Source organism: Protopterus annectens, chromosome 3.part0 (genome assembly GCF_019279795.1).
Source record: "Protopterus annectens isolate FY-2018-M chromosome 3.part0, PAN1.0, whole genome shotgun sequence".
In the NCBI taxonomy this organism is placed as follows: Eukaryota; Metazoa; Chordata; order Ceratodontiformes; family Protopteridae; genus Protopterus; species Protopterus annectens.
The window spans coordinates 626758292-626775704 of record NC_056731.1 but is presented as its reverse complement, the minus strand read 5'-3'; positions in this window follow the sequence as shown (position 1 = coordinate 626775704).

Here is a 17413-nt window from a genome sequence, read left to right as displayed (position 1 = left end):
ATAAATAATAAATCCTCAATGAAACCCTTCACTTGTTGTCCTCTGCATTCGTGTGGAGCTTGATATCCTGCACCAATGCCAAGTGACAGTGAATGGCTCTTCATGTACTATGGCATAGTGCAGTTACCTCCTGCTTAAACCCACTGCACTAAGGAAACACAGTTAAAATAGAATAAAGGCACTCACTTTAAAAAATTAATATAAAATATTTATTTAGACTGATTGATGTACAAACATGTAACTCCATATGTGCATAGATCATTGTTGACATAAATTATTTGAGTACTGTTTGTTTTTGTACAGTACTTCACCGTATTCATTCCTTCTCAGATTTCCAATAATTATTACATGTAATTAAGAACACAGCAAATCCACAATGGAATCAGTCAGAACCAGACGAAAAGTGTATATGTGACTTCTTGAGTAAAATCCAGCCTGTTTGGCTCAAAAACCAAACAATTCAAAAGTTGAAGTATATCCACTTTATTGACAGTTACAACCAGCAGATACAGCTCAAAAACAATAAAAAGTGATGAAAAGTAATAAAAGTTGAGCGCACTTTCCCTTTGTCCAAATACAAAGCTTCATCAGAACTAAAACCCTCACATGACCCACTTGACTATATAACATTTCCAATTCAATTAAACTATCAAATCAATTGAATAATTGTTCACATACTCTGACAATGCAATTAATGTTAAAAGCCAGAATACCTAAAAATACCTATAAAATCTCTTATATTCACCTAACTCAGTAAAAATTGTTTCAAAAGGCATCTCTATTCATATATACCATCAGTACAAAATGTCATGTTTAAAACAATCCATCTCTGTAAATGTACTCAAAGTATATAACCAGTAGATAGATGTACTTATAGGAATATATTCAGTACAAAAGAAAAACACTGGACATACCTAATGTTAACTAACACATGTGAAAATAGCATTGTATATAATGAATTGTAAGAAAAAGGACAAGAAAATAAAAGGATAAAATTATATATCCCTACCTAACAATTAGTAATAGTACTGATAATACTGTCTCCTATAACCTATAAGTTGCCTTACATGTGTTTCTGCAATAAAAATATATAATAATGTACACAAATATGATGTACAAAATATATACATATATAAATATATAAATATACCCAAATAAAGTCAATAAACTAAACCGTTTATGTTGAATTTAATTTTTCAGCACGTACTTTGAGAAAAAGAATATACAAACATATTTATGAAATTAACGAACAAAAATAATCTAATGCTTTCTATAAACATTCTTTAATTTGTTGCAACATGAATATTAAGTTTGCTGTAATAGAACAAGTCAATATTGGCCCAAGGGTGGGTAACTGGGAATCTAGAGTGGAGTTTCGTGAATTATTTTGGCAGCTTAGAACAGATGCCAGTAGACACCCAGGCCTTAATGACAATATTAGTATCAATAGTGTCTTAAAATTAAGACAGGCCAAGTTGTGAAAAATTAAATTCAACATAAATGGTTTAGTTTATTGACTTTATTTGGGTATATTTATATATTTATATATGTATATATTTTGTGCATCATATTTTTGTACATTATTATATATTTTTATTGCAGAAACACATGTAAGGCAACTTATAGGTTATAGGAGACAGTATTATCAGTACTATTACTAATTGTTAGGTAGGGATATATAATTTTATCCTTTTATTTTCTTGTCCTTTTTCTTACAATTCATTATATACAATGCTATTTTCACATGTGTTAGTTAACATTAGGTATGTCCAGTGTTTTTCTTTTGTACTGAATATATTCCTATAAGTACATCTATCTACTGGTTATATACTTTGAGTACATTTACATAGATGGATTGTTTTAAACATGACATTTTGTACTGATGGTATATATGAATAGAGATGCCTTTTGTAACAAACAATTTTTACTGAGTTAGGTGAATATAAGAGATTTTATAGGTATTTTTTAGGTATTCTGGCTTTTAACATTAATTGCATTGTCAGAGTATGTGAACAATTATTCAATTGATTTGATAGTTTAATTGAATTGGAAATGTTATATATTCAAGTGGGTCATGTGAGGGTTTTAGTTCTGATGAAGCTTTGTATTTGGACAAAGGGAAAGCGCGCTCAACTTTTATTACTTTTCATCACTTTTTATTGTTTTTGAGCCGTATCGGCTGGTAGTAACTGTCAATAAAGTGGATATACTTCAACTTTTGAATTGTGCGGTTTTCGAGCCAAACGGGCTGGATTTGTACTCAAGAAGTCACATATACACTTTTCTGTCTGGTTCCGACTGATTCCATTGTGGATTTGGTGTGTTCTTGGTTTCGAGGTTACTTTCACTGGTGTTTTTTCTTACATGTAATTATTTAATTATATCATAAATACATATGTAAACAAATTTGACAGAGCTGGATTCGAAGCCTGTATCATCTCTGCTCAAAAAAAGACCGCAATCCTATTATACCTGCTGTCACAGAGTCAGCTAGGTAGCAAGTATTTTTCTTCTACTCAGTGCTGTCCAAAGTGCCGACTGCCATGCCTCTCCACTTAGTGTGTTTGCAGGGAGGAAAGCAAACAAATAGAACTCTTATAATTTTCTCACTGAAGAAGACACCCATGTTTGCTCATCGCTTAACTACTCGCAAATGGAGAAACACAAAAAGAGCTTTATTTAGGTGTGTTTTACCCTATGATGTTCATACTCATCAAATACAGGATATTATTAAAAAACACTGGTACATGTTACAATATATTCCTACTTATTAAGACATACAGTAGGAGTAGATAAGCTCATTTTGGGGGATAAAAATCTACTAATTTAAAAAATATCTTATGTTATAAGGAACAGGAGAAGTATATAAACACAGTATCTATATCCAAGTATGGAACTCAAAAATGTTACAGTTGTCATTTCTGCAGGTATGTCTTTAAAAACAACTTTTAAGCATCCAGTTAGTCTAAAACCATTCCATCTTAGATGCTACGGGACATGTAATAGTAAAAACATAACATTCATGGCAAAATGCCTGATCTGTAATGACTTCTATATAGGTAAAATGAATAGAAAGTGTAAAGAGAGAATGTATGAGCATATATCTGACATAAGAAGGCAGCTTGACACAATGCATTATACAGGAATATTAAACAGACACATCTCATGAATTTTGCTTTTTTATTTTACAAAATTGGTGCAGCAGTAGCATTGTCACCTCACAGCAAGAGGTTCTCCCATTTGATTCTCAGCTGGAGCGCCTTCTGTGTGGAGTCTGCATGTCCTCCCCATGGTCGAGTGGCATTCGAAAGACATGCATGAATGGGCGTGCCTTTGTTGAAGGTTGGGCGTCAAGCTGGCACCTCAGCACCGTAAAAATCTACTGCCAATCATTAGCAGATCGGAGTTCCGCTGTGGTGACCCCTAAGTGGGAAAAGCCGAAAGAAGAACAACAACATACAGGAAAGCTTAAGAGAGGGAGACCTGAAAAACCACACAGAAATTCTTGAAAATAAGTGGATAATACATTTTAAAGCACACTGTCCACCTGGTCTCAATGAAAGTGTGACAATAAAGCCAGTTCTGAAAGATAAATGAAATACAATTAAATAATTTTGATACACAGATAGATATAAAAGTTTTTAAAAGTTTTAGTATAAGGGTTTTACTTGTGTTATATGTAGATTTTTGTATTTTTTAGGATTCTTAGTATGCCCATCCATACATCCTCAACCCCTTTTTCCCATGGAATTGGGTTGTCACTTCAACAGTGACAATTATCTCAAGCCAAAGTTTACACCACTGGGTGGCTAGCCCTGCCATGGTAGTTCATCCATACCACTTACTCACAAACACACCTGCACCTATGGCCAATTTAAAGTGTCCAGCCTACCTACTGCATGTCTTTGGAATATGGGAGGAAACCAGAGCACCTGGAGGAAAACCACATGGAGGACATGCAGACTCTGCACAGAAGACACCCCATCCAAGAATCGAAACAAAGAACCTCATGCTTGTAGGCAATAATGCTAACCACTGCACCATGTAAAGTATTTATTTATGTGCTAGCCTTTTTTGTGTGTTACTTCTTTAAAGGTGTAGTCACATGACCTTTTCCTTTTGTATTTAAATCATGAGTTTTAAATCAGCTGCCTATTTGCCTAAAAAAGCCTGTATTGGTGAAAGTCTAGTACTAGCAAGCTTTAATAAATTTCCTGCTGTTTAAGTGTCGAGTGTCATGGTGCCAGTTTACTTTACATTTTGTTTTATTTTACCTGATTTGTTAGTACACCAGCTTTATCTGCACGACAGAATTATTTTATATTTGTGTTTTTTGTTCTTTCTTTGCCCATGGACATGGTAACTCGATATAGTTCAGTACCATCTACCAGCACATATCAACAAACACTAATACCAGCAATGAATAATATTTCTTGAAATTACTTCAAATCCACTTATGCAAGGTGTTACTTTGGAAGATGGGAATGTGGTCAATAGCTCAGATGGTCAGCAGAATGTATTTATAACACTAAGCTGCGTGAGTTTGAAACTAAAATGCAACAGTTTAAGAGACTACAATGGCAGTGGCTATCATTTGATGTGTATATAAAATACAAGTTAATTCCTAGGGGCCTATGCAATTTGGAAATGCCCACCTACAGGGATAAATATCCCACATTGTTAAAACAATGGCAGGCCATAAATCTTGACTGCTCAATTCAGTATATGAAACTTATAAACTAGTTTTTTCAGCCTGTTGAAGTTTAGTGAAAATCAGAAATTATACAAGAATATAATGATCTTATAGCAAAGATAGAAACTAACTCTCATTCAGCTCTGTTAGCAGAAACTATGGAGCAACTTATTGCATTTGAAAAATGTTTAATAGAAACAAAAAAATGTAAACTTAACAGAGATATTCATGATTTTAAATTTGTTCTTGTCTTTGCTTGGTCAAATCAATGTCCACATGCATTCAGGAAGCAACAACAACCAATAGCAACCAATGAAAATGTACAGGAAACACCATCACATATGCTTCCTGTTAAGAAAGCTGTTTTTAGCAATTAATGTTGTGAATCCTGTAAATTCTAAAAGTTGTTGTATGTTGTATCTTTCGTCTTTTCCTGGTTAGGGGTCGCCACAGCGGAACTTCGGTCCGCTAATGATTGGCAGTAGATTTTTATGTACCGAGTTGCCAGCCCTGACGCACAACCTTCAACGAAGGTACGCCCATTCACAGGAAACACCATCACATATGCTTCCTGTTAAGAAAGCTGTTTAGCAATTACTGTTGTAAATCCTGTAAATTCTAAAAGTTGTTGTATGTTGTATCTTTCGTCTTTTCCAGGTTAGGGGTCGACACAGTAGAACTCCGGTCCGCTAATGATTGGCAGTAGATTTTTATGTACCGAGTTGCCAGCCCTGACGCACAACCTTCAACGAAGGTACACCGATTCACACATGTCCCAACACAGAAGACGCTCTAGCTGAGAATCAAACAGGACAATGTCTTACTGTGAGGTGAGAATGCTACCGCAGCACCACCACCGCAGTCTCTGAATTCTAAGAATGTGAACACTAATACATCGGTTCTGGTAGATTTTAACATTGTTTCAGCATTAGACCCTTTTGAACTGCCTTCAGTGCTAAATGAAACATATCCTTTACCATAGAAAAAACAGAATTTCAGGAACAACAGAGGAAGGAATTGAACGAGACAAGCAGGCAAAAGATGCAAACCAGAAGGCAGTCCAGGAGATGTGACATTGGTTTTAACCTTTCTCAACATATATTAAATGACTATAGTTATAAAAGCAGCATATAAGGGTGGTGGCATTGTTATTTTAGATATTAATGATTACAGTACTACAATTTATAATATGTTAAGTAGCAATGAATATCTAGCCATCGACAGGAAGCAGGTCAATAGTATTATAACAAACGTGAATTGTATGATCTATGACATGCACCTTAATGGAGAAAACACCAGTCATATATGGCATTCCAAATATTCATAAATCATTTACTTCCCCACCATTAAGACTGATTGTTTTGGCAAATGGTTGGATTACAGAATAAATCTCAAACTACTTAGAGCATAACATGCCTTAAGTCATTCTACTACAATAATAAAGGATACATCCCAATTTTTAACACACCTGTATGACTGGTCTTTGTCTAACAATATTGCTGATTGCTACTTTGTTATATTAGATGTAGATGCCCTATTTACATCAATACTGAATGATGTTGGAATAGAGTACCTTCATGAATTTATAGCATTGCATACAGTTTTTTTCAGCAGCTGAGACAAACACTATTTGTAATGTAGCAGAACTTGTTTTAACTATTTTTTTTTGTTTCATAAAAATATATACAAACAATGTAAAGGAGTAGCCACAGGTACGCCCATGGCTAATAGCTGTGTAAATTTGGTTATGAATAAATGGGAACTCAATTTTATTTTTTTCAAAATGAATATTTCTTAATAATGTTTTGTTTTATAGGCATTTTGTGGGTGATTTGTTTTTAATATGGGTTCTCCTTCTGAAGTTTGTGACTTTTTGTTATATTTAAATTCAACTACTGAATTTTTACAGTTTAAACATACCATACATTATACACAAATAGATTTTTTTAAATATTAGATTGTTTAAGGGAACCACTGATAAAACTGAAACTGCATTATTTACGAAAGACATCAGGAAAAATACTTATCTGCAAAAGAGTAGTATGCATACTCCTCATGTTTTTAAAAATATAGTGAAAAATCAGTTTACCTGTGTGGCTAGACTGAACACAAGAAAAGTAAACATGGACATACAATTTAATAACATGGCCAATGACATTTTTAAAGAGGTTATAAGGAACATAATGTAATGAATATAGTAACACAGGTATAGCAAGATATCATTTATAAAATTAAACCTATATTCTCTGATAATCACATTACTTCACTAAGTAATACTGATATGGTTAAGGATACAAAAAGATTTTTATTTAGGTGTGATTTACCCTACGATGTTCATACTCATCAAATACAGGATATTATTAAAAAACGCTGGTACATGTTACAATATATTCCTATTTTTAAAGACATAGGAGTAGACAAACTAACTTTTGGGTATAAAAACATCTAGTAATTTAGAAAATATCTTATGTCATAAGTAACAGGAGAAGTGTGTAAACACAGTGGGGGGTATTTAATAAAGCCTTCATGTTTTTTTTTTCTGTGTAGGCATAGCGCTGTGCTGCTAACATGGGCATGAACATTTTTAGATTCATTAACTGGTGCTGAGCGGCGCACGCAAGTGCTCCAACACAGAAGCTTCTGCAGCATGCAAATCACCTCATAAGCAGGTGAATCTCATGCAAATGAAGCAGGTAAAGTGATCCAGCAAGCAGATAGGCAGCTCTGCAGACCCTGTGTCAGTGTCCATAGTGTACATGGAAAAATTCCATGTACAGGACTGTAGACAGACAAAAGGGGCTGTAAAAATGTAGGTAGATAGACAGAAATAGCATAGCGCACACAGATATGAGCAAATGTATCCTCTGTGTGTTCCAAGAGTTAAAGTAAACATATTAAAATAATTTTTTTTAATAATCTTAGCATGCTTGCATGGCATGCAGCAGTGTACAAATATGCCTTATATAAAAAAAACACTGGAAAAATCAAATATTAATGTCATGAGACAGAAATGTATCACAGGACCCTGCATGCAGTATCTACAATGAAGCACTGGTGCTGTTGCTAATGTGGAAGGGCTTGGAAGTGTGTAGTATCCAGGTTGTGAGCACGGATCCCTATGCAAATATGGTGGAGATACTAAATAGCATAATGGAGTAACCAAGTCCACATATCCTCTCTGTGTAGGCAGAGAACCATGTTGGTATCCACAGAGGAGGTAGCTGACATCAAGAGAGGCTGTGTCCAATAACTTCTAAGCTGATTGGAACTTAGCTGCACCTGTTCACGTGGTGATCTTCCATGCTGAGCATGGAAGTCTGGGGTTGTGTGTGCACTGATGTCTAAGTTTTGTTTACCTACCGGGTGTGTGTTTCCATGTGTTTGCACAATACACTGCTGTGCTGAGCATGGATGTTTGTGTGTGCTGGCAGCCCTGGCAGTTATCACAACTCCCATAAATGGCATGCATCACAACTGTACCAGATGTTTGCTAGGGGGGACATCCCACATGGCCATTTACTGGGAGATGCTTGCTACGCACTGGAACCGTGGATGACACCCATCAAAAATGCACAGACACCAATGGTGTATCACATAAGGCAGATGCACAAACTAGGAACATCATAGAGTGTGTGTGTTTGGGTTGCTGAAGTCATGGTTCCGGTGCCTCGAAATATCTGGTGGAGACCTGCAGTACTCTCTAGCCACATGTGCACACATGTTCACAGTATGTGCCATGTTACATAATATGATCCTGTGTAAGTAGCTGTGGCAGGATCAGCATAGAGAAGGGACACACAGCATGCCACCAGTGTCTAGGTCACCAATGCCACACACGCAGGAAGACTTGGAGGATAAGCACCCTGATGATGTCCCTGTAGGCAGATGTAGGCATGCCCAGTACACCCTGGCATTGACTAAGAGACAATGCATATCACATACACTGACAACTTAGGGCCCACTCACATACATATAATAAAATAGCTGATGCCAGGCAACCCACACAACCTGTACCTATTCATGTATTGGCTGTGTACCACTTGCATCACACAGAGTCAGGCCTGAACTACAATTTTGTCAACTGCTGCATTCTCAAGGTAAGTCTCTAACCTACCCACTAATTGTAAGGATTACTGTAATACGGTATCATATTTATGGATCTGCTGCTGTTATGCAAGAAAATATAGTGTGCTATTTGGTCAGCATTAACATCTACATGGGACAACTGACATCCAGTCCAATAGTATGTGTTCCTTAATTTTCACTAGCCCTCATGGTTGGAATATTCATGACATCAGGCAAGAGAAAATGTTAAGCAGTGGGCACACATGATACTTGGACTACTGTCTACCCAAGTTGATCATGTGCTATTGTTCCCCCACCCCAACAAAGCAATGTACCCATATAACTGCTTTAATAGAATATTGGCTATAGTATAGCAGTGGACCAGGCAACCTCAGGGTGCTCACACATTCTATGTCTCTCTTCATGTGGGCGTACAATGTACATATGTATGCTGTTGAATGTGTGATGGATGATCCCTCTCTGTCTAGCGACCTGTGTGACTCAGTGGAGTAGGGAAGCTAGCATGGGTGATGGTATTGATGGTTCTAATCTGAAATTACTTGCATCTTTTGCATGTGAGGTAGTAGTATGTTGTTTTTACAGAATGTCATACCTCCCAACCTCTTAGTGCAAGAAATCTGGACAAAGCCAGAAAGAATGAGGGGACAAAGACCCACACATAGAGACAGAATTTAAATATTGGTCACATACACCTAGACAGTTGCTGGAAGTACAGGTGTTGCAGTTGTACATATATTCCGATGGATATAAAGTCTGACACACAATTGTTTGTCTGTAGTTAGTAGAATGTATTGATGTCAGCATTCAGTAAAGCACCAGAATTCCACAAATGTGTGAGGAACAGACTAAACATATGAGGCAAAACTCTGGATAGTCTGTGAGAATCAGGACAGTTGAGAGGTATGCAGACTGTCAGTCTATTGGTGGTGTAACATTTCCAACCCCAGTCACATATTTAGTACAGTAGACAGCTGAGGAATGCTGTGGACATTTTGAGTGAAGCACAGTACTGCAGAAACAGGGGCGGATGTTAATGTCTGTAACATACAAAATCCCGGACTGGAATACAGGGAGTTCCTATCACATAGTCGAACTTGTACAAGTTCAAACCCTATATGGTTGAGACCATAAGTTCAAACTTGACAAGTTGGAGCATTTAAATGGAAATTTCCGTAAGGGGAGGTTTCCATTCATTTCAATGTGGTGCGATCTCAGAGTTGGTATATTTAAGTAGCAGGGGGTGTGGGGGTTACAACAGTTTATTTTGTTTTTACTTCTTTTTTTTTTTAACCAATAGTCAAAGTTTTGTAACTTCGAATGGAATGGTTCGAACATTCTGTGTTCGAAGTTATAAAACTTTGACTATGTGATACAGACCCGAATACAGGTAGGTGTAGCCTGAATTCACATTATTAGTACTGACAGTCCCACTAGGCATGCCCATACACTTATTAATAATGAATGTGCATTTCTGTTGGCCCTTCATTGAAATTACCCATTATGTATAACTGTCTATACATGCAGACATATACATATCCATCTGTCAGTATCTGTCTCTCACATGCAAAGTACTATTGCTATATAGTGTCAAATATATATATATATATATATATATATATATATATATATATATATATATATATATATATATATATATATATATATATATATATTAAAATGATACATAGACTCCCCCATATAGCTAGAGAACACATATACATATCATACACACATAGCTATATTTATATATACATCCATGTTATATATAGAAATATGTGTGTGGATGTCTGCATTGTCAGACATATCTTAATAATGGTGAGTAAACTGCACTATCACATAGCCATAATGTTGCTCAAAGGATCCAAAGTAAGGGCACAATAGTACATAATCCACTTACCTACAGATCCCTATGCCTGCTGGATGTCACCACAGAGACGGATACAGCTGAGCAGGTGGTGTAATATATAATGGTGTAGGGGTTCTAATCTCACTGCAGCCCACTGTGTGTGTGTGTGTGTGTGTGTGTGTGTGTGTATCTGTATACTCCTGCAAAACAACACATATGCCCTCATGGGCTATTCAGCTGCAATGGTTATGCACTTTTTGGGCCCATAACTTGCTGCTGGCTTCTAAACTGCTCTATTCTACAAGGCCTGATGATGTCAGCCACCTTAAGTCTACCAGCTGACAGTGTAGTAACAAGACTTAAGCCATGGCACATGAGATGGTAGTATGATCTATAGTGTATAAGCCTAGATTGGTAGGGGTTCTAATCCCACTCTGCACAACATGGTGCATCTGTATATCCATATGCATACTGTATGTAAGATAACCTATGTAAAGTTGACATAGGTAGGGTTTTGCATCATTTTATTTGTAGCGGGTGATGTGCCTCCCCAAACAACTGACCACAAGAAGGCTTGCTGATATCAACACGCATTATATGTTCTAAACTGATAGTACTAGCAGACATGAGTTATGCTGCATGCATCAGGTACTGTGATCTGTAGTGTGTACCAGTACATGGATAAGTGTTCTAATCTACACATAGCCAACTTGCAGTATGTGTGTGCAGTGGCATGTCCTGTATGTAGTGAGTGGAAGTGGTGCTAGCCTGAATGTGGCCATGTTTCTGTGTGAGGCTGTTACAGCAGTATACATCACATTATGGGGCCATAGCACAAATTAACTTAACTAGCATAATGGCCATACAGCCCCCACAATGAGGGACATATATATATATATCCCTTGATACAGGACCAGCAGATTTTGCATAAGTGCAAGAGGGACTCAGGCAGATGCCATGTGTTGAGATGATGGCAGCACAGCCAAACAGATAGTATGTGCTGAAGTGCACTGAAGTGCTCTGTGTACCATTAGGCAGGGTCTGTTTCAAGGGTGTGTTTATGTCTGCTAGACATATGTTTCCCACAAGCATGTAGTACTAATGCCACATAGTAGGTTAATGTCCTTACAGTGAGTCATCCATCTACTATTCTCGCTACAGATAGGCAGCATATGCACTCCAGCAAGGTTGCACCTTGCCTTGTAGCAGACCTTATCACAAATTTTGAATGCATGAGTATGCTGAACACTGCCATTGTCCTTGGTAGACTGTCATGCAGATGTGAACCTATGGAGCCATGCACGTATACTACTGTACCTTGCTGAAGTCATATTTCTGATGTGCTGCCATGCCATGCTGTGTTGCTTTACTGCCACTCTTTGTCCACAGGTTATCCCCTCAGACTCCGGCAACAGAAACATACAAAGGTCTGTGACATACCTGTCATTGTGTAACAATAGTTCCAGTACATCACACAACATAAGGTCCACAAAAGTATGTTGCATACTCATGACACATGCCAGCATACAGTATATGCTGGTGACCACTACAGGTGGCATGCAAAACAATACTGCATTACACAAGTACATTTCAAGTAATATAGTTACCCTGTGCATCAGACATATAGCTTCATTCATATACTAAACAACAAATTAACTAAAATAAAATATAAATTAAAACAACAACAAGGCAAGGACACTAATTTATTAAAAAGCACAATCAAAAAATCTCTAGCTCCTTGGCTCTAAAAAGCCTTCATCAAGTAAAGAAATATAAAATCTAAACTTCTTAAATAGTACATTTATCTGCCTCTAATCATAAAATTATTTAATTAAACAATTCAGATTTAACATCAAATAAAAAGCTTCAAATAAGAGACTTCCAGTTGCATTATTGATGCAATCCAACAGGTGTCAGGGTTGCAAACCAGAATAAACAAAGCCTTTTTATATAACAGTTTCTTTTTATGTCAAAACTACCTTCACCAACCTTTATTTTCTTCAAAATTGTCACCCTGAGCCCTGTTGGATCACTACCATGATAAGATTTAAAATGTAAAGCAAGAGGGCTTTCCATCTTAACATTCTTTTTTTTCTAAAAACATTTTTATTAAATTTTGTTAATAAACATGGACATACATTATTAAAAATAAACAATATAAAACATAACTATTTACACTATATACAAACATTCTTGATAAACATTTGTTTTATCCAAGAAAGGTAATCAATATTTATCTAACAATCTCTCCAATGTTTGGCAAGCTAGTCTTTTGTGTGTTACATTTGATGGTCTCTGATAAATAGTTTGCATTTATTTTTTACATACAGATTTTACTATTGAAATAAACTCAGTAAACATAAGATCTTGCTTATTTTTCCAGTTCAATATAATTATTTTTCGAGCAATAGCTAGAATTAACCAAAGAACATGTAACTGATGTCTAGGAATTACACTTGGGGTAGGGACATTGAATAACATCAAAGAGCTAGTAATCTGACAGTTATCAGACCACAGGGCTTTTGCAAAATGTCTAAAATCACTCCAGTATTGTATGAGAGTTCTACATTTGATGAACATATGAACCCAGTTGGCTTCAAGAATATCACCACACCTCCAGCATTTGCTTTCATTACTCTTGGTTATAAGGTCAATTCTGTGTGGAGAGTAAAAGCTTATATGAATAAATCTCCAGGTAGATAGTCTCCAATATAAAGATGAAGTGTTTTTATTGAATTTAATAACTGTTTCTTATTATAGTTAGATAAAGGTTCATCATTAATCTTTATGGAGTAATTCCAAAAAGCTTGGTCAAAAGTAATCAAGTCTTCTCATAGGATTTTATATACAGGTGATATGCTTAATTTATGTTCAATGTTCATCGAATTACACCATATGAATAGTTGTATCAATCTTGGTATAATATCAGTTTCCAGATTTATTGACACTCTCACTTTATTTTCAACAAACTGTCTTAAAGATTGAATACAGAACCAATTATCTTGACAGACATTATATCTGGCTAAGAGAAAGTTCATTGTTTGGATGTTCTTATTGTCTATAAACTGGTGCCAAAACTTTAGATTACTCTCTTTAAGATTCCGCATCTTATTGATATTGAAGGTATCTAGGCAATCTGGTGTATAAGCTATGGGAAATGTAATGAAAAAAGTGTTCTTTAGACTATAATTGTTGTCGATTATATTTTTGAAAATATAAAATATTTGGTTTGTACCATGTGAGAATTGGCTAAATTTCTTATTTTATAAGCAATATACATGGAGTATCCAAAATATTTTGTTAATTCCAAAGGTTTCCTTAAACTGAGTTTCTGAGTTCTCAGAGGATGTTATATGTATTTCATGTAGTTGTTTCCAGCTAGAGGTGTATATGGATGAAATCCAGTGTAGTATTATGTTAATAATAACAGATTTGCAATATAATTCTATGCTGGGAAAGCCAATCCCATTACTGTCCCAGGCTCTAACATGCCATTTATAGGCTATTCTTGGTTTCTTTGGGAACCATAGAAAAGTTAGTAATAGGAAATCTATTTGTTTAAAGAATTTCTTAGGAGGAGGTAAAATCAATGACTATATGCAAAATAAAATATTGGGCAAAATAATCATTTTTATTAATGTAAGTCTGTCTTCCATGGTGAAAAACATTTTGTTCCACTTTTTAGTCATGTCACTGATGATAGCTACCAGTTTAGTGAAGTTAAATTTAATAGCCTCATTCCATTTATTCTTAATACTTATTCCTAGATAATCTATCTTATCGTTTTCCCAGTTGAATGTATTGTATTTTTGCAAATTGCTATTTATTTTCTTATTGATTAAAAGTGTTTTGCTTTTATTTTGATTAAAACTGAGCCCTGAGATATTTCCAGATAGAGTTATGGCATTCATGATATGTCGGTTATGGCATTCATGATATGTCGTAAAGAGCCTTCTATGTCACTAGATATTAGTAGAATATTGTCAGCAAAAAGCTGAACATTTGGACAGTATCCCTCATTAACTTAAAATCCTTTGATATTTGGGTTATTTCTAATAAATGAAGCAAAAGGTTCCACTGATAAAGCAAAAAATAATGGGGATAGAGTGCAACCTTGTCTAGTTCCCTTATGAATTTGTACTGGGGATGATAGACATGAACCAAGCTTAACAAATGCTTTAGAATCACTATAAATATTTAATATCAGTTTAATGAAATCTGAAGTAAAGTTAAATTCTTTAAAGATTTTTTTGTAAGTATGACCAACTAAGGGAAATGAATGCCTTATCAATATCCAGACTAATAATAGTTAATTGTTTCTTGGTTTTGTTTGAAATGTCTATTAGAGATAGTAGCTTAATAATATTGTGTACTTTTCTATGTAAGATGAAGCCAGTTTGATCAAAGTGTATTAGATTGGGTAATATATTCTTTAGTCTTTTGGCATGGATAGACATGAAAATGTTATAATCAATATTTAACAATGATATGGGTCTATATGATGCACATAGTTGGGGGTCCTTACCTTGTTTCAGAATGGGGGAAATTATTGAGTACTTCCATGAGAGAGGGGAAATTAAGCCTTGTTTGACCATGGAGAATGTGTTTAATAATAACTTTATTTTGTACTCTGGAAGAATTTTATATATTTCTGGGATTATCCCATCTAACCCTGGGGGGTTATTATCCTTCAGATTTTTAACTTGTTCTTTCACTACTGCTAAGGTTGTTTATTTAGGATACTATTTTGTTGTTTTGATAGTTTAGTCTTGATATTTTCTTGTAAAAAGTTATCTATTACATCATCTGAATCCAGTGGTGATTGCATGTCATTGATTGACCAATAATGATATTTGTGGTTTAGCTTAGAAATTTTAGTAAGTACTGCTTTATCATTTGATTTTAAATTTAGCTTCAGCTTATCTATTTTGGCTTGTAAACCAGAAAGTTCCTTGTCCCATTCATTTCTCCTTTGAAAATACCAAGCTTTAACTTCACTAAAGATGTGAACTTTTAATGCATCCCAGAGTATGATATCTGTTACTTCACCATTATTGTTGTTTTCCATAAATGCATTTATTTTTTTTAATAACCACTCCTTAAAACCTTTTAACTTAGTAACATAGACTGGGATTCTTTGAAAAATTATCATATCATCTTTTTTCACAGTCAAGCTGAACAAAAAGGCATTGTGGTCAGAGAGTGGACATGACTGTATTGCAACATCACTTATTTTAGAGCAAAGAGTGTTAGGCACAAAAATCTTATCAATATTGGTTTGTGTGCCAAATCGGAAAGAATAATGAGAGTATTGAAGTGAATTTTGAACTCTTAAATTATGTATGTCTCTAAAATTCATTGAGGCCATAAAACTGTTTACCTTTTTAGCTTGTGTTGCTAGTTTAACCTTACTATTTTTAGAGGTGTCTTTATCTGGTAACAAGCAATTGAAATCTCCCACCAGAATAATTACTCCCTTTGCATGTAAAGTAATGAGATCCTCATATTTCTTCGCATATTTAGTTCCTAGACCAGGAATCTGATATGAGTTTACCAGTGTGAAGCATTTCTTATTAACTTCTAGCACTACTAAGCTTAACATTCCATCTTTAAATGAAAAGGTGTTTAAAATTTTAGGTAGTGTATAAGTATTATTCCATAGTATAAGAGTACCTCTCCTTTTGGCTCTAAAGCAGGAATCCGTGAGAAGTGTAAAACCATTAAATGATAATTTTTGCAAATCCTTCTCCAGCAAGTGGGTTTCCTGCAAGAAGATTATCTGAGCTCTGTGCATTTTAATGAATTTAATTAAACCAGCTCTTTTGACTTTATTTAAGCCATTAATATTTAATGATAAGCATTTATATATCATCATTTGTTAAAGTTATATTTAGAGCATCAATGATACCTTCCAAGTATAATGACTTGAAGTAATTCATGAAGTTATGTATCATGGATGAGTCAAAAATCTTTAGAAACAAATTCTGAAAACAATAACTATGAAAACATACATACGTGGAACCTAAAGTTCCAGGTTTAGTTAATAAATTAACTAAACCACCCTTTAACACCATCTCACACATCAAAAACATACATAAATAGCTTCTGCTTTAAATGTAGTATATACAAACAGTAAAGCATTTCTAAGGTAACTCAAACAAATATGAACATAAAAAGTCCATCAGGCAATCACAGTGGATTTGTATGTAATATTGTATAAACCACTACTAGGTATTGGAATATAAGGAGTCAGTTTCACCAATTAACCTGGTTGCTTTATTGGCATAAGCTTCTAATACCTATATATTTTATACCTGTATTACAGTCTCTTGTGTTTATAACTATAGCAATACAGAAAAAAGGGGGGACCATATGTTGGTCTATTAATACTAACTGAACAGAATAGAGTGACCTAGAACATTTTAACAATTCATTCCTACAGTGTATGTGGTCATACAAAGATTTGAATCATAGTATCATAACTATCATTGCAACTGAGTCTGATTATATTGCTTTAAATCTGCATCAGTGAGAATACCTAATATAGATTAAAGTTGCTTAAGCATGAAAGCAGCAGAAGGAAGAGGAGACTCAATCCTATATATATCTTTGCATTCAGAATATTAAAGAAATTGGTTGTTTAAGTAGTCAGATATTAATATATTGTCATTTAGGGCATGCTATCAAAGCAAAGAATGGTATCCTGTCAGACTTGTTTCAAAGCAACAGACATACAGTAGCATTAAAATGTAAATTTCCTCATTAGACTAGTAAAATAATCAATCCAT